The sequence below is a fragment of the Pyrgilauda ruficollis genome, unplaced genomic scaffold, assembly GCF_017590135.1.
Source record: "Pyrgilauda ruficollis isolate IOZ18807 unplaced genomic scaffold, ASM1759013v1 scaffold3, whole genome shotgun sequence".
Taxonomy (NCBI): domain Eukaryota; kingdom Metazoa; phylum Chordata; class Aves; order Passeriformes; family Passeridae; genus Pyrgilauda; species Pyrgilauda ruficollis.
Window position 1 is genome coordinate 16,141,634 of NW_024524377.1, and position 19,605 is coordinate 16,161,238.

A 19,605-nucleotide genomic window follows, 5' to 3' on the forward strand; every position below is an offset into this window, starting at 1 on the left:
TGAGATTGTTGGTACGAATGCTTTTCTTTGTGCAACAAAATTTTTCTTCCTTGCCAAGTAATATAATGTCAGAAAAACATAGTATCTTCAGGTTCTTCAGTATAAATTACTTGCATCATTACAAGAGTTGGCAAAAGGTTGGCCATGTGTTCCTCAGTCTAATAATCTGGGTATCCAGCTGATTAAATTTAAATAGTCTACTTACATCTTATACATATCAGTCTTCAGCCATTGAGAGTCAGATGAGCTGTCTTTAAGACATTTATTCTCATTTGCATATCTCATCTAGATATACTTCTGGGGTTTTTTTACTGTATTATGTTGTTGTTTTGCTTTTACTTCTTGAGAAGAGAAGAAGAAGACATCCCTCTCTTTTAGGTCTCTGCTCTTGCGAAAGCAGCTCTTAATAATACTTTTCTCCAAATACAGTGAGCATGAACAGCCACAGTAGAAACTCTGTAGATAAAATAAAGAAAATCTGAGTAGACACAGATCAGGTCAGAGAGAACACAAAAGGTGGGAAAACAAAAAGTGAAAGCTTTCTCTTAGTTTTTTCTTACTCTTAAAGACAGAGGATCTCCATGTACTTCAAGTACAGAGAATATGTTTCAAAAGCTAACTTAGAATTTGCCTGGTACTATTTCCTATCAATCTAGAATTGCATTTTCCCAAATATACAATAAGTGTTAACATAATTAGAGCTTCCATTGTTTAATAATGTAACATAAACTCATCCCAATGATGGCTAAGAGCAAATTCTTTCGATGCTTTTGCTCATTTTGAGTGAAGCACTGATCAGCACATTTTGCTGTGGTGAGTCACTACTGGAGAGGCTCCACTGAAGACATCTGAAAGCTGTGTCTCCACAACTGACCTCAGGGAATCATGACTCTGCCACCATTGATACTTATCCACCAATGCATATTTTACACTGATGCAGCTTTCCCTGGGGGTACAGACGGGACTTCCCAATCCCTTTGACTATTGGGTGCATCTGGATTCTGCCTCTCAAGCAGCACTGTGGCTGAAATTTGATCTCATGGTCAGATACAACAAAATGTTTAAGTGCTTCTGCTCCCAAGTTTCAAAATAATATGTAAGGGATTCTAGAGGTTTCTAATAAAAGAACAATCACTCATGCTAAACATTCATATGACATTTGTTTTCAAAAAAGGGAGTGTAACTTCTCTCCAGTTGTAAAATATCTGCTAGTTCACAAAATGCTGAGGAATTAATTTTTAATGTGAGAATTATTAATAACACTAGAAGAACAGGTAAATTCAACAAATCTGTATTTTGAATTAAAGCACAAGGCAGAGAACCCTTTTTCACATGTAACCCCAACCTTGTCTCTATCTGTATGCATCCTGGTAGTATAAGTTGTAGTTACAGCAAAACTTGAAGGAAGCAGGTTGGCTGAATTTGTGTACTTTGTCCAGAATTTATAGTAGACCGAGGCCATGTCAGTGTAATTTCATTACAGGATTTCAACTAATATCTCATCTCATATAGTTTTTTAACTTTTTTTTTTCTGTGTAATTTTCAATACAGTAAAAACAACAACAACAACCAACAACAAACCAAACAAAAAAATAAACAAAGAAAACCTACCCAAGAAAACAAACAAACCCACCCCCCACCCACCCCAAACAAAAACCAAACCCCAAACCTCTAAGGTTTTTTTCTTGATCTAATATCTTTCGTTCTCACTCCAATACCATAAATTTTCATAGATGAGTCCAGACTACACAATTTTACTGTAGCTGAAAGTGAGGATAGAAAATTATTTTGGCTGATAATTTGTTGACCAAAATATTTTTATTTAGGGTAGCTTATCTTAATTCATCTCCCAAGAATGAATCATGGGTAAAATCTCAGGCCTAGTCAGAGGTGATTCCTGATGGACAAATTACATCTATTCTTTCATGCAGGGCTCTTTCCTGAAGTCTTCTGCATATATAGCATAAGCATTTGATCTGAAACTGGTTACAATATGTTTCAAATTATGAGATATGACATTGCTTCAAAGAATGCTTCAAACTATGTCCTCATGCTCTTTAGCTCCCTTTCAATGTAATGATAAACTGGAAAGGAAAAAAATGGGGTTATTCAAAATGAGATTTTCTTATAAAGACCATTATAGGACAATATGCTAGTGATGGTGCCACAATAAAACTTCAGTGAGCAATACCTAAATACATCACAATATCGATTTTGCTGTATAAAAGAAATAGAAAGCTCTTTTTATAAATTTTTCTAGGGAAACTTACAAAAATGCACTTGCAACAGAAAACATTGTTTATGAATTTCAGAAAAAAGAAACAAACTAAACTTGGAAAATTAATTGAATCAGTAAGAACCATGCAGCTGAAACACTTACTTTCCTAGTCTTACTATGCTGCAGAAACTAGTCAATACACAATATTAAAGAATAAACTTCTTATAACACAAGATTAATGGACTGTATTTGGAATTTGACAGTTGTCTAGGAAACCAAAGGGGAAAAATTGGAACTTCTGTTAGAGAGGCTCACACAGAGTCCTTGGCTGAATGTGATCATTACTACACAAGGAAGAAAATGCCCATAAAGTCAACATGAAAATAGAGTGCTTTATACCCAAGGTTTAACCCACCATTGGAATGATGTGCATAGATTTCTCCAAGGCATTTTTTCAGGTGTCATGGAACTGCCTAATAAAATATAATCAAGCCTTAATTCTTAATCAAGCCTTAATTTACAAATGGAGTATGGAATACATCTAGTCTCTACCTGCATGTAATAAATCTAAAGGTACAAAGCCTGTAAGTTACAACTTCCACCATTTCTCTAAAAGTTATCTCTTATAATGTTGAAATTTCGGTATATTAACAAAATATTGTACTAATTAGAGACCTGTATCTCTAAGTGATATGTGCTACGGAATGATAGCTAGTGCAGTAGTAGCTACTAGAATTCTAGTATTCTACCTATCATAATACTAACTAAAGCAAATTGATATGTAGGAAACACATGGCAAGTAACTTAAAATGGTGTTAGCAAAATCCTTTCAGGGAGACTCCTTTAATGCTCAGTTACAGCTTCACTTAGTAGGTAAGAATTTCCTTCATAATACAGGTTGAATTTTATTTATATTGATTTTGGTCAGAACTGTTGTCTCAGGTCAGATTTCTTCATGTGAGCATTTTGGCTTTAAATATCAGTGACAGGCTTTTCTTTAGACATTTCATTTAAATGACAGTAAACATGAGGATTGCCCTCCTTCAGTTCAATCTGACCTTGGACTCTTGGGCCCTTTTGAAATAGCCAACTTATTTCTGTCATCAAGTTTACACCATTCAGACATAAAAATAACATTACTGATTGCCTTTCTAACTGTAAAGCCTAGTACTTTTGCTTTCATCTGTCATAAACAAGTTTTGAAAATTATTGGGCTATTAAGTAAGAATAAACTTAATTTTTTTTTTTAAATATTCAAAGCTGTTTGTGATGAGGAGAATTTATTTTGCTCCTTGATAAGGTGCAAGATTGTCAGTTAGGTGTTTACTCATCATTTAGAAGTGCCCTCTATGAAATTTAAAAGTTATCACGCAACTTAGATTTAGAGCATTATTCTTCTTTAAAGAGTGCTTTTCAATGGAAAACTCACTCATATATCTGCTGAAAATAAGAATAATTTTCTATCTGTCTGTCCCTGAGTGCCACTGTGGAGTTAGGATTCTTATTTCCTGTGACTTAATATTCTAATTTTGTAGTCTACCAGTTTTATCTTGACTATTTAGCCACTGCACAAGAACATAAAAAAAAAGTAAATGTTATTGATAGTAATGACTGTGGAGAAATTTCTGTGCTCAAGGAAATCAAGTTGGTATCATGTTAATTGCATCTGAGAAAAAACCCCTGTGTTTTTAGGTGGGACACAGACGAATACACATTCAGGTTTCCAAGACGGTCACACATATATTTCAAATATTTATAAAAAGGGATTAAAATATTCTTGTTTCAGTGTCTTGATACAGTTACACAGTTTGTCCTCTGTGACTGGTTTTTGAGAAGGCAATGAGGATTGTTTGTCTGTCAAGAAATCACCTTCATTTAACATCTGAAAACTTTGTGTTTGGACATATTTAAAACTGGACCAAGAAATTTAGGTTCCTACGAGTATGTTTTTTAACCAACGCAAATTTGGAATTCCTTGGTGTGTCCAAACATTAAAAGATAGTACAATAATGCCTAAGAAAGGAAAGAGTTTTCAGGATATGCAAATCTAGGCAGGCAAGAAATTGGGGCATGTGGCCCCAAATTCAGACTACATGGACAAAAAAAAAAAAATTCTGCTTCTATTTCAGGACTACCAGGCAGTGAAAGGACATAATTTATGAGAAATGGTGACAGACTTTCCCTCAATTAATACAGTAGCCAGGCCACATAGTGCTATGCTGCCCTACATAAAAGAAACTATTTTTCCTGTGAACATTTCATTTCCTCGTGTACTTCTTCATCTGCATTTCTGTAGTGATTTGAACACAAACTTGCAACTTCCTAGAATCCTATATAATCATACATAATAATATTTTATGGTTAAGCAGATAAAGGGAGTTTCTTGCTTCACATTGTTCTTAAAATAAATTATGCTAAAAGACCATGAATAGTGATCCTCTCCACACTGAAAATGAAGGCCTTAAAATTTAATAAGCAACATATAATTTACGTGTAAATAATCTATAAATGGGAATTGCCTGCAGTGTATACTTATCCCAAGATCTTTCTGTTGTGCAGTTATAATGGGTATGTATGGTAAAGGGGATCACAGAAGCAATAGTGCTGATGCTCATTCCAACCATTTTCCTAACTGGAATCTGTGATATCCTCTCAGATTTACCAGTGTGCCTCATTACTTTCATTTGGGAAATCTTGTAAATAAATGTGAGGATGTGCCTGATGCACCTCACAGACAGGGAGTCAGCTGTATGTGCTCCTCAGCTGATCTGTGCACACACAGTAACTTCAGCACCTGTGAAACTGCAGCCCTGCTGAGCAGGTAAATCATCTCTGCAATTGATATATCTGCCATGTGCCAGACCCATGCATATGGACTATACACTCAATATAGGCATATTCAAAATGGGACCATTTGATAAGGGTATATGACATCCAGAATGCTGACCCAAAGAAGTAGCAGGAAAAATAATTCCAGCTTGAAAAAGGGAAAGTGCACATGGTACCTCCATGATTGTACTTACCTAAGTAAAACTACTCAGTCAAAAAAAGACCAATAGCAATAAAGAATTATTAACTATACAAATAATTAATCTGATCATAAATAACCTTTTCCTTAAGCTTTTACATGTGAAAAAGCCTCATAACCTCTTTAATTAAAGATTAACTTTTTTAGTTGCATTTTTTACTGTAAAATATATTCCGTGATCTTAGTTGTGAAGAGCAATTTTTTGTAAGAAGATGTTACCAAGACGGGGACCACATTAAAGTTTAGCAACAATTTGAAATCACTGTTTTGGTGTGGATTATCTGGTCCTTTTTGTTTGAGATTTGGATCTTCAGGGGGGTTTTTGCTGTTGTTAGTTGGTTGGTTGTGTTTGTTTGTTTGTACTGTGAAGAAATAATTTGAGGTTGGGTAATGAAAAAAAGAGGAACTGGATACTTTTGTGACCTAGAATTTAACTTGCTTATTCCTATTTAGGATTACAGTGGTAGTACATTAGTAGTACACATTATGGTTACTCAAGAGCATATGCTGTACCCACTCTGTATTTATATTTTCAAGTATCACAGTCCCTGCCTGAGCTGCTCTTATCCCTATTCCCTCTGCCTTACCTCATCATAAGGCAAGGAAAGTCAAGCAATAACACTATCACTGTAATATACTGGAGATTCCAGCTCTTCACAAAGAACATTTTGATGAAAGCAGATGAGCAGGTTGTATGATGCCAGCTCCAGTGTCAAGATCCTATGGGAGTCCTATTGGTAAATATCAAACTTAGACATGCCATTGCAAGGTGCTTCACAGCTTTCAATCAGGAGTAGATGCAATGCATAATATCAGGTTTCCAGTTAAGAGGATGCCTTTTTCATACAGGTGGTTTTTAGGGTGGTTGCCAGCTGTTTTGATGGACTGATTGACACCACAGCTCAGACTGTGTACTTGTGTTCTGTAAGCAGCCTGAACTAGTGGGCATCAATTTTACTGTGATGCTTTAAACCATTTATTTATTCAAGTGAGGATGAAAAAACCAATATATCTTGCAAATGGCAATAGTATATATTACTGATTAACAGCTGTAAGGTAAAAAACCAAAACAATAGTTATACTGAGTGGAAAACAAGCTAACTAGAATTTTGTAAGTTAAATTTTTAACTTCTAAATATAATTTTGTGATAAAGAACAGAGTAAATGCAACTTTTTGAAACTTACTTTCAATTATCACTGTCAGAATTCAGAAAATATACAAATAAAGTGTACCAAATATCAGAAACTTGCATTTATTCTCATTAGGTTTAAATGAAGCAGAGTTCAAGCAATTATTTTCCTTTATCACCTTATGGCAAAAGGAGCATATAGATAAAAGGGGCCAAGATTTGTATGTCAGAGAACAAGGTCACAACTTGCTTGCCTTGTACATAGCTCTCTTTTACTATGTGCTATTCACTGATTCATCAAAAGTTGTGGGACTCCAGTAATGTCATTAGTACATAGCATACACACAACAAATTACATCAGGCTGAGATGGGAGCAGCAGAAGTAAATGGATATCATCAGTCAGAAAGTTCCATCTTACATTCCACTATTCTTTTTTTCTTCAAAAAATCCTTGCTCTTTTGAGGGCAAATAAATTTCTCTCCATGCCTAATCTTCATAAGGTAAAAGTTAACTCATCTAATGCCATCTGTGAAGAAAAAGAGGTGAAAGCACAAAAGGTGTCACCAGTATATTGATTAAACACACCCTACTTTTTATGCTTTTTTCTTTCCCTTGATATTTCCCACTCCAGGTTACCTGATAATATAAAATGACCAAACTACCACTCTGACAACCTTATAGGGCACAGGGGAATTGTTTCATGTTCTTCACTGAAAATGTGAAATTTTCTTTCTTTGCTAACATCTAGGATTACCTATACAGAATTTTGCAATACTGACCTTAATTGGCAGAGCTGAGAAAATCAGTAGAGGGACCTAATGTCTGCTCATGGAGGGAAAAATTGCAAACTGACGACACAAGCATGATTTCTGTAAATATCACAGCCTAATAAACAACATGTCTGTTTAACAGGTGCTATGAAGCTTCAAATCACTGCAGCAACTCACATTCTTCTCTTTAACAACCTACCATTCCAAAATGGAGATGTGCAAGAGAGCAAATATTAAACTGTTAGAGTTAAAAGTCCCTTCTGAAACAGTTTTTGTGACAAGTCAATTATGAAAGCACAAACGTGATATGTTTCTAAAACAAGCATCATTATTACTGATCATTTATCTTGGAGTTAAACAAGGATACCCCAAGCACCATAACGAATACAAATTAAAAACTTCTTTCACATCATTACTTCAGGTACAGGCCTTGCTTGCTAATCTGAATATCACCTGAGAGCAAATCCTGCTTTGAGTCATTATCAAAATACACATATATGCATTGAGGAGGTGATTTATAAACTGTGGGCTCCTTATTCTGCTGTATGGGCTTTTTTTTAAGGCATTTTTTCCACTGTTTTCTTTTGGAATAATTTCCAAATCAATACTAATATAACATATGTATCTCTAATGTCTATGTGTGTCTGTAAAACCACTACTGAAAACAAGAATTCACGTATCAAAGTGATCTTCAGTAGATATTTTCCTGTTACCTTTAATAACTGACAGCTTTAATTATTATGGTAACAATGAATGACACAACAGATGAATGGACAATGAAATGAAGAAATATAATAATTCTTGTGTTGATATCTCCAAATAGTCCTATTAAGAAGCATATATTACCTTGACAGTAATAATACAGGCAAAATACGAACCACACATTTGGTGTGGACCTCTGGTTAATAAACAGTCAGTGAGTCCATTCTCCCCTACACACAACCATGAAAAAAATTGCACAGAAAGAAAATATTTCTTTATTTTTTTTTTTACAAAATTTAGCTAACAAGGGAATTTCTTCAATTCAAGGGAATTTATTTACATATATGTATATATATACATACATATATATATAAACCAGCGTAGATTTTTATCCCTGAATCATCAGAATCCTGAGTCTGAATATCACCAGATTTTTCTTCCTAGGAAACAAGGTCACTTCTATAAAATGCTTGGAATTAATGCTGAATACTTTGATTATAAAATGATCTGATTTTGTGAGGAAGACTACTGCATTACAACATGACATCAAGAGAACAGACATCAGATTTAACGGGGTTAAAAAGAAAAAAAATCACACCATCATCACAATCAGTCAGTACAAAATGGCTTTGAATTCCCCATTCCATCTTTGACTCTACCTTAACAGCAAACCAGAGGGAAAAATCCAATTCCAAAATGTGGGAAAGATCATGTTGCCACGATTGATTATGGGTAAAATGAAACGTTTTGCCAGCTTACCTGATTGAAAGAGGATGAAAAATCACTGCAAAGCCCAGCATCCAAAAATAATGTAATCTATGTCTCCTCCTGAGACAGTCCAGATTTCCATCCACAAAGCCTTACTAATTGATCACAATTTCTGTATTCTCGGTGGAAAACACAGAGACCTTTCCAGAATCCTCTCTGCTTCTGCCTCCGCTTCCTGTCCTCAGTCACTCCACGGTACCCAGCACAGAGAGCAGCTCGCTGTGCGGCGGGGCCGGGCAGGGCTGCGGGGCTGCGGGGGCAGTGCCGAGCCCCAGCACCTGACGTGGCAGCTCCACCTACTGGTGGCGGTGGCGAGCGCGCAGCCGCCCGGCCTGCAGCCCCCGCTCCGCTCCGCTCCGCTCCGCCGCATTCCCTCGCTCCGAGCGGCGCTGCCGGCGCCTCCGGGAGTCACTCACCGCGGGCAGGGAGCAGAAGAGGCACACGCAACCACACTGATTACTGAATAACCCTTCCGATTACGTTTTTCTTAAAATAATTTAATTTGGAAGCCGTTTTCCATATACGATGAACAGAGCATTTGGTTTTAAATGTGCTGTTTCCTTTAAAATGCATGGGAACGGAGGAATGTGTAAATAACAGACTCCCTAACTGCCTCCCTAACTGGTGTATGCAGAACTTGCTAATTATCTTGATGCTTTCTTGTTCATTAAATACTATCATGTATTTTTGGCACCATGTTCATGTCTTTCAAGTGTGTAAAATGTACTATGCTTATGTAAAAAGCAAAGCTCGAAGTCTTTCCCTTAGACAGGCTTCCTGGGCACATGCAGATTTACATCTGCTTATCTAGAATTCCTCTGGCCATCCTGGGAAGAATTATTAGAGCAATGGCTCGAGCACCATCCCCTCCATGGGCAGCAGTGCTGAGTGAATAATGTCCTTTGGGCAGCATATTGTTTTGCCCTGCCTGGCAGCTTGAGGAGTGTTGTGTCTGTGGAAAGTGAAGTGTAGAAATGCTGAGCAGTGTCAGCAAGTGTGTGCAATATAATGACTCAAAGCCTTGGGGTAGAGGCTGCTACAGATCCCACCTAATTGAAAATCAAGCTACCAGCTTTCATGTTCAGTCATGTGGGATTTAATAAACAAACATGATTCCACAAAACAAGAATAAATGAGTATAACAAGCAATTAATATCTTGCTTTCTTGTAGCTCCTGTAGTTCCCTTGAATGCCTCTTCTGCAGAGCTTAGAAACAGCCCCATTCTCTGTCCCCTGGCCCCACAGTTTGTTTTGGAAGCAAGGACCCCAGGGCAGCCGGCACCAGTATCCACCCTGATGGCCCCTACCAAGTCACAACTGCACAAAGCAGTAGGAGTAGTGATAACTGCCTTCAACTCATGTCCCACATCCCTCATATCAACAGACATCCCCTTTGCAGTTAGCATTTATCCTAAAACATTTTGTGTCAGTTTGGGAGTAGTCCTTTTGGTTTTAGTTACACTTGCTGTGTGCTTGACAAAGATAAACATCAAATTCCTGAATCTGGTGGTAGGAAACAGAAATACATTTTCAGGGGATGTATGTATTCTGTATGCACAGAATAATTTCTGCATACAAAGTGAAAGAGATGTACCCTCACCTTCAAAATGTTTGGGTTTTGTAAAGCTGGGGCATACAGGGACACTCCTGATCATACTTCTCACACAAATCCCCCTGTTTGCTTTAAAGAGTCTTTGTGAGTGTGAACAGTCCATAGTCCTACTGAAAAAAACAAAAAAAGTCAAAAGAATTTTATTCTTTTTATTTGAATATTATAAACTTCCAGAAGTTAAGAAGGAATATATTTTTAATTAAAAAATGTTCATTGTCTATGCATAGCATAGATTTTGCCTTCATGGGATTATGTTAATTTAGCAAACCCATGAATGAGAAGCTGGTGTCTGCATTTTAAATTGCTTAGGAACATTTCTTAGCAAACACATCATGTTTTGCAAATCAAACCAGTCCTTGAATAGGACTTTCATTTGCTTAAATTTCTTTAATTTTAAAATTTTAGTCTTAAAAAAAAAGTTCCTGGGGGTCTTTGGAAGTTTTCTTTAGAAAGTCTTTATGTCATCATCCAAAGGTAATCATCATCTAGTAACATCAGAGAGTTAAAGGGGAATAATACATGTTGGATCTGTTTCTCCTGGAAAAATAAAGAAATGTGAATCTAAATAATAAACCATTTCAACTTTGTTAAAAAATAAAAAGCACAGTCCTTAATACTAGCTGTGTAATTCCAACAGAAACAGGTCTATGAAAAACAGTTTTGAACCTGAGCTCCTTCAGAGGTTTGATTCTCTGTTAAGTTTTATAAGAGTTTAGTCTTAGAATAGCTAATTTTTGTGAACTAATGTTCCACAAGATGGTTACATTAATGTCAAATTACTAGAGAATCCCCAATCCTGCTTTTTTTGTGGCAGTGTCCTTATATTTATTGCAATCTGTGATATGCCAGTTGGCACAATGACTATACCTAATGTATTTGTCTATCCCAAGACAGCCTTCTCATAGGTGTAGGTGTGCTATTAGAGAAATGTTATGTCACTAATATAAACAGTTCAATTATCAATCTTCACACTAGAAGAATTATTCAGAAAATCTATGTTTTGTTTGTATAAGTGCTCATGCTTCACAAAGTCATGGTAAATGCTCATTTACAGAATCACAGAATGGTTGTGTTGGAAGGGACCTCTGGAAATCCTGTAAGCCAGCCTCTCTGCTGAAGCAGGCTCACCTCGAGCAAGCTGCAGGATCACATTCAGCTGGGTTTTGAGTATCTCCAGGCAAGGAGACTCCGCAGCCTCTCTAGGCAGTCTGTTCCAGAGCTCTGTCACACTCAAACTAAAAAAGTTCCTCCTCATGTTCAGATGGAGCTTCCTGTGTTTCAGTTTGTGTCCACTGTCTCTTGTTTCGTCGCTGGGCACCATCTGGTCTCATCTTCTTGACATTTGCCCTTAAGATATTGTATGCATTGATAAGATCCCCTCTTGGCCATCTCTTCTCCAGGCTAACCAGGCCCAGGTTATGTTATATGTATAGCTCATGTACAGCCTATATTCTTCTTTATTCATGTACAGACTTTGAATAACGTTTTTAAGAACTTTGAAATCTATCAGTGGAACAGCAGGGCACAAACAAATAGCTATATAAAATTATAATATAAATGCATCAAACCATCTATATGGAACAACTCCCCCCAAACCCCAGAATTTTTAAATATGAAAATTTCATTTAAAAACCCTCTAATAAAATGTATATATGTGATAAATAATACATATACAAAATCTCTCTCCTCCCTTTCTTCTGCCTCACTAGATCTCACTGCCAGATCTGAAAATCAGAAGTGACCATTCAAAAGACAACAACAAATACGCTGCTTTGACAAAAGTAATTTATAACAATTCCAGCCTGACACTTGTTTCAATTTAAATTATGATTACAACTTTTAATGAATCATCACTGAAAGTTCAACTCAGAAATTACATTTGAAAATGTAACTTGAAAAGCCCTGACATTTCTAGATAATCTTTCTGGGAATCCTGCCCCAGGTGCAGTTTTGCTCCCAGTAAAGACTGAATAAATGCAAAGCTATCCAGTCACTTTTAACTAAACAGCTGAAATACAAATGTTGAAATATCTTAGTTCCAAAATGAAAAATAATTTTGAAGAATTAAATATGAATGAATACAGGCCCCTGTATGGGGTTTCATAAGGGCAATCCCTGTACATAGCTCACATGTAAGTTTTCAGCAATTAAGTCATCAACTTGTTTTAACATTAAATATTTTATTTGATGAATACAATTATTTTTGTCAGCAATTCTCCTTAGTAATTCTCAGGCACTGTTGTGAACTAGTGTACTTAAAGGCACCAAAATATAAACCATGATAGTATGACTATTCCTTCAACTACTTACCAACATTACCTTTTGAAAGAAATCAAAATTGCAGTATTTAGCCAAGTGTAATAAACATGACTTTAATTCAAGTTCAACACTGGCTAACATAAGTGCATAAATCTCTTCAGTTTCTCTCTTTTATTTTTTTCTCCTTTTATCCGTAGTGTGCCAAATCAAAAGAACCCTACTTTTAATAAATGCTGTACCAGCTACTAATATTTACAAGCCATGGACCTGACATAGTAGCTTTTCAACTAATAATCTGCATTTTTACTTGAGAATCTATTTTAACAGGCCATAGAGCATACTATCTGAAAAATTAGCTGCTTTAAATTATTCCTATAATTGCAATAAAGATATATGATTAACAATCTGTACTTTAATAGTTATAGATTTTAATAATAAAATATTATTTTAACATTATGTTATTAAATAATAGTTAAACCCCTCCAACTCCTGTAGAAGAACCAATAAGAAGGCCATATGCAAGTGGACTCTGTTGTGATAATTCCATTCATTCAGTAAAAATGAACTAAAAATAAGTCACAGAGCATAAAACACCCCACCCACCTTTCATATAGGCCTAAGTGCTTCCAAAATATTGATCTTAGGTTACAAGTTTCCTGTCATTCAGATGAACTACAATCACAAGGTTATCATGAGCTGAACAAAATGTGCACAGCAATCACCGCTTAGAGATATCTTAAAATGTTCGCTTATAAATGCACATACTCTGTTCATATATTTAGAAAGAGTAGGACTCTTGTGTATCTACATTTTGAAGAAATAAAATCATTGTATGGAACTGGTGTGTAAATTCAAGATAATTACCAGCAAACAATAATAAAATAACTGATCAATTTAAAAAATTTTCATATGCCAGTGATCCTCAAGGTAGAGGTGGACCTATCTGCATCACTACTGGTCTTCAGGAGCTTTGCAGCCAACCCCACTTGGCTCTGGTTCACTACTTGGCTCACTGGTTCACTACTCAGTGAGAGATTTGGTGAAAAGTTCCATAGGTTAACTGGAAAGATGTAGCTTTCCCACCATAAATGTTCTAGACGTTTCCATCCTTTAGTATGTAGCATGCACTGCATCTGCTGCCACTGCAGAAGTAGTTTACAAATTTGCAAGTCCTAGAACCAATATTTCTTCTAATCTTGCTAATCTTGCTTGATAAGGTTTTTTTTGGTTTTTTTTTTATGTCTATTTCATCACAACACAGGAGAATTACAGAAGGCAACTTATTTATTATGAAATAGGGTTTTTTGCATGTCATATGCCTCAACTTACAGGGATATAGGCAAACAGGTTAGGAGGATTTTTAAAAATATTAGATATTTATGTGAGTAATAGAAGTTAGAACAGGGAACAGGCACTGACTCAGATAATAAGGGTTCAATATCTAAGGCTTGCACTCTTCTTGTATAACCTCCAGAACTTAATGCATGTATGTGTCTTAGCTCCTCTCCTATGAAATGGAGATAATTCCTGATGTCAGAAGGGGCTATAGCATAAATTAATTTTGTTAGACAACAAAGCTATAGAGATCAAGAGTGAAGAAATATTTTGTTATTCCTCGTAATGTCCAAAGAGGCCAACCAGGCCTAGGAAGTTATTATTTCAAGCACCCTATGTTCACAGGACATGGACAATGTTCAAAAGGATCTAACATATATATGACAAGGCCAATAAACAAAGATGAAATGAAAGCAATCGATTTCAGAGTGAACAAATACAATTTAAGGTAGGCAGATTTTAAGAGGTGGAGAAATGAATTAAATGATACCTCAGCAACAAGTGCACTAGTGTGCTCTCAGAGCTAGTAACAAAATCTAATAATGTTCTCCCAGGACACCTATAAACAGAGAGATTGCATTCATATGTTTTCATTCCATTTATTGCTACTGAGTCATGTGGTTTAATTGGTCAGATGAAGGGTAATCATCACTTGGAGAGAGGGGAGGTTTTGTTAAGCAAACCTCAGGTTATGATTTATTTATTTGCTAGTCTTTCAAAGCTGGAATGCTTAGAATAATTGCTCTGTTTAATAACATATGCTTGCCAAGTTGATTTTGCTTTAGAAAGTTTCTCTGTGTCTCACAGTACATGTAGCAGTTAAGCAGTTATCTGCACTAAAAATAGTACCTTTATAACTAAACTTAAATATATTATACAGAGAGAGATGATGACACATTTCAAACAATTTACTCTAGCATGCTAAAGAAAAATAATTGTACTTTGATCTGCTTTTGGCCAAGAATGATAAGGATGCACAACATGTAAACTCTTTGCTGCACTGGGTTGTAAAGTACAGGTACACAATGTCACAGAGAGCAAAGATGGAGGTGATATGATCTTTCAAAAGCCATTGTACTTATTCCTTGTCAAATCTGTATCCACCATTGGTCATTAAAAGGGACTTCAGCGTTAGCCTCAGGCAGCAAAGAAATTACTGGCTTTAAAGTTTGAAAATATTATAAATATGATATAAAAGAGTCCCTGCTTCAAAAGTAGATACCATGACCAGAGAGTTTTTATTATGTAGAAAAATGTTCAGAAATCTTTTAAATTCCAAAGCTTTTTTTTTTCAGGCAGAGGTAAAATCTGGCAGCCTGCACAAATACAACTCAGATGCAGATATTTTAGATCTGAAAGAAATGCAACAAAATTCAAAGATTGCTCATGATTAGTAGTCACCAAAGCAGTTTCTCTTAAAGTAACTGGAACTGGGAAGAGAATATTCTTCATATTTAGAATAACATTAAATTTGTTTCACTTCAATGAGTAATTTGCAAAGGTGACTCTCAGATGTTAAAGGCAAGAATAATAGGCTTTATGATTTCATAAGAACTAAACAAAGGCCAAAAACTTTCAATTGAGATTAATTTATATATTTTTAAAAGATGACACATCAATAAACCACTGTTCAATATGTAGAGCTGTCTTTTGCCTGAGCAGTTTACAGATTTAGGTCTAGTTTGAGAGCCAAGAGATTTGTGGATTAAAAAAAAAGATAAAAAGGAAAATAAAGGGTTTTACATATGTGAGGCAGCTATTTATTTGAGGCATGTAAACGACAGGCGTAGATAAATGTCTGTTGGCCAGAATAGCTCCAAGCATTGCTCCTTAAGCTTAACATCCCATGTGCTGTGGAAACTGGAGTTTGACCTTTTGCTCCATCTCTTCTGGGCAAATGTTTTTGCATGATTTAATAGAATGGTTATTTTTTATGCAGATGACTGTTAGCCATGCTCTAAGAGGCAAAGAGAAATTTCTGGTAGAAATGAGCTCTATCAGCATGGCTGAATAAGCAGAGATATTCTTCCAGCTATCCTAATTTTAGGACACTTGAAAAAAAATCAGAAAATGAGATTTATTCAATGCATATTTGTTTTCATTCCTGTGGAGTTCCTATAATTACTATTAAAATGGTTAATAAAACCAAGAATAAATTATGTTTGTAGGTGTTGTTGGATAGCTTTAGGAGATTTAGAATCAGCTATGAGAGATTTGCTAGGATCTCTTTGGATCTCTTCTGAAATTTTCATAGAGAGACTCTACTTTCTCACTGTAACTGTTTGAAAGTTTGTGCCACTTTTTGAAAAATTCAGTTTTTATGGGAAAATAAAACCTTAGAAAACTCCAGAGAATCTCAGCAGTTAAGTCTATTGCCTTTTAATTACCGTGGCACTTTATTGCGGTATATGTGAGATCTTATCACATCTTATTTTACTTTAACTTTTCACAGAAGATACAGAAAATCAAATCTCATTTTTCCAATGAGCTTTAGCACTAAGATGTAATTGCCATATACCTACAGATTATAGAAGTGAGTAGAAGGATTAAGATTACAGAATAAAAGCTTCTCTGAGTTTGTGTGTATTTTTTATAATGCAGCTGAAATTCATGTTTGTTACCAGTACATCTTTAACTAAATTGCTACTCTACTGCAAAGAATTACATATTAGTACTATTATAAGTAATAAAGATTCATATAATTTCCAAATTTCTTGTACAAGTTTTATCTCACTTTTAATATTACAGATGTTATTAATTCAAATGATAGTTATTTTTTCTTACATAGCATAGAAGTTCTTGGTTAGTTTATGATGTTGAATTAATACTAAAATCTTTAATATTACATATTCCAATGAAATTATAATTTTGCAAAAAATACATTCAAAAAGTGACTTTAGAATTAGGCTTTTGAATACCAGCTTCAGAAACTTTGGTCTCAAGTAGGCCTATATGCACTTATGATGTATTTCCACATTGATACAAAGTTATCAAAGTATATTCCAAAGTCTCTCGTGCTGTGGGCCCTGCTGGGGAGTGCGGGCACTGAGGAGCAGTGGCCGTGGAGCCGGGCCGCGCTCCAGCACCGCGGACAGCGCCGGCTGAGGGTAACACTGGCGGCACTCCGCGCGGAAACCCCTCACAAGTATCAGTAGTTCTGTATAAAGGAGTATTTTAAGGAAAAAGTTCCTTAAAGTCAAAGTAGAGCTCATTTTTTGGTGACAGCGGGATTTCTAAGATGCTCAGTCCGTGCTCGCACAATAGGTGTTTTGACCTATTATTATCACTGCTTGCACTATTTTAGTATTTTGGAGACCTTTCAGGGTCCAAGATCCCATTGCAGGGCTTGAACAAGCATGAAAATGGATCATTTTCCTGGGACCCTCCAAGGCTTTGGGATAACCGTGATGAATGGTTTAAGCTGACAAAAATACCCGTCATTACTCAAATGGACTGTCTCTTCAGCTTCTCCCTTGTGTTGACAACACTGATTTTTGTGATGAGTTAGATCATGGATCCCAATTATAAAGTCCACAGTTTTCATCTAGATCCACTCCTAGTTAACTCTGCACTTTTTCCTCCCCCAGGCCCCATGTTTTGGTATGATTAAATTTTCCTCCACAGCTGAGAATTGCTGAGCCAACCCCACATGCAGGTGGCTGCTAGCTGTGTGATGTGACAGAGCAGGTGTACGTGATAGAAATAGAAGATAAAAGTAGAAACAGTCAGCTACACGGCATTCCAGTATAAGGTATCCTTTAGTAACACTAAATCCAACACTGCTATTATAGGAATTGTGGCTAGAGACAACTGGGGTGAGGCAGTCAATTTGTGCATTAGTCTTTTACAACTAATAGTATCCAGAATACCAAAGATCAGCTCTAAGATGCTATAAAATGCTATGGAGCATTGGATTAAAGTAAGTAAAAGAGATCACGGTAAACACTCCTTATTGAGCAATAATGTAACAGTCCTCACTACATCCAAGCATCCACTCCTTCTGTCTTAACAACTTTTTTCCTTCTAGCTTTCAATAAATATATAAATGTCATTTGTGTTTTGCAGGATTTATAATCAAAGGAAAAAAAAAATCCAGCACGCTTACTTCCTACTATTTATGTAGTGGAGGGTTCTGCACAAAGAATGATTTCTTTATTCCTAAACAGAACATGTATTAGTACATAGTAAAATAAAGATATCTGGCAGTCCCTTGAGTTTTCTGCAGTTACATGTATACTGATGTATTCAAATACTTACCTCATCGTAAAAAAAAAAAAAAAAAAAAAAAAAAAAAATCGAATCGGGTTGTGTACTTTAAACGTCAAGGCAGTTTTCAAGAATTGGTGAGCACTGCTCAGTGTTCCCGTTCCCGTGTTTACAGCTGTGTACTCGAGGGTAACGCGGTGCACAGGCTGTGCGGGCAGGGTGTGCGGGCTCCAGCGCGCTCGGTCCTGCCGGGAGGTGGAGCCAGCACGGAATCCGCTGCCGCTCCGTTTCCTCCCTCTCCGCTCTCCCCCCTCCCTTTTTTCCCCCACCACCAATTTTCTGATCGATGCTGGGATTCAAGGAGTGAATCTCAGAACAGGAAGCAGGCGAAGACACTACAGAATACTGCAGAGGCTCCTTTGTTGCTTTTATGGGGAGGTTCTTTATTTCTTTCCTTTTTCATTTCAGTGAAATCAAGAGTTTACAAGCTTCTTTGCCCAGGAACCTGTACCTGCAGTAGAAGGAGCCTCTCATCATCTATCTACAAGTGTATGGATATTTCTTATGCTATGATTTTTAATCGTCTTTTAATCAGGTAAGACAACATTATATTTAATTAGAATGCTAAAAGCCAACAAATTCTAGCTGTTTTTTACCAAGATTCTTCTCTTGTGGTGCCACACCTAGTTTTCAATTAATATTAATAGAGTAAGAGGAGAGGAAATAATAGCCATCTTTGCCACTGCATGATTTTTCATAGCATTCAATCAGGTCTTAGCACAATAATGAAAAATGATGTTGCTCTGCAGTTTTCTGGTCCTATATTTTTTAAGCTTGCATGTTTGTGATAAGAATTATTTTTGAGTTTGTGGTTTTCATCTTAATTGTGGTAATTTCTTGCTGTTGTTTTAAGGTGGTCATCCACAAGTGTTTTCTTTTTCTGTGGGAGGCTATATTGGTGCTGTATTCTGAATACGAATTGGAGTGTGTTTTAAAGCACACAGCTGCATCCCTGGGATTGCACAATTTTGATGCAGAGATGTACTGTTGCTTCTTTATAGCATTTTCAGTGTGAGGCTCTCTTTACTTCCTAAATTCATCTTTTTTTTTTTTTTTTTCTGTGAGGCATAGGAGATTTATAGGATTCTCCCCTCCCTCATCTCCCAAAACAGCCTCTCCCTGATGGAAGACAGAATGGAGGACTTGTCTGTGACTAAACATGGTTTTGCACTGCTGCATATACCATATGAAACACATCTGTTTTGTGACTTGTTTTTATATATAAGAATGAAATTTTTATTTTGAAACTTCATTCCATATTGCATGAGAGAGAAAAAATATTCCTTTCATTATTTTTTTAGAAGCATGATACCCACTGGGAGAGACAGCAGAATGACTCAGGAGGTGGGAAGCTCATGCAGCACCCCCTGACTCTTCTTTCAAACCTTCTGGTCTTTTTTCTACCTTCTCTGAATTACACCAATAATGGTTTTAGTTGGTAAAAACAACACAGAAATGCATTGACTTACAAAGTCATAGATCAGAGAAGGGACTCAATAACCAGCTTGTGAAGAAA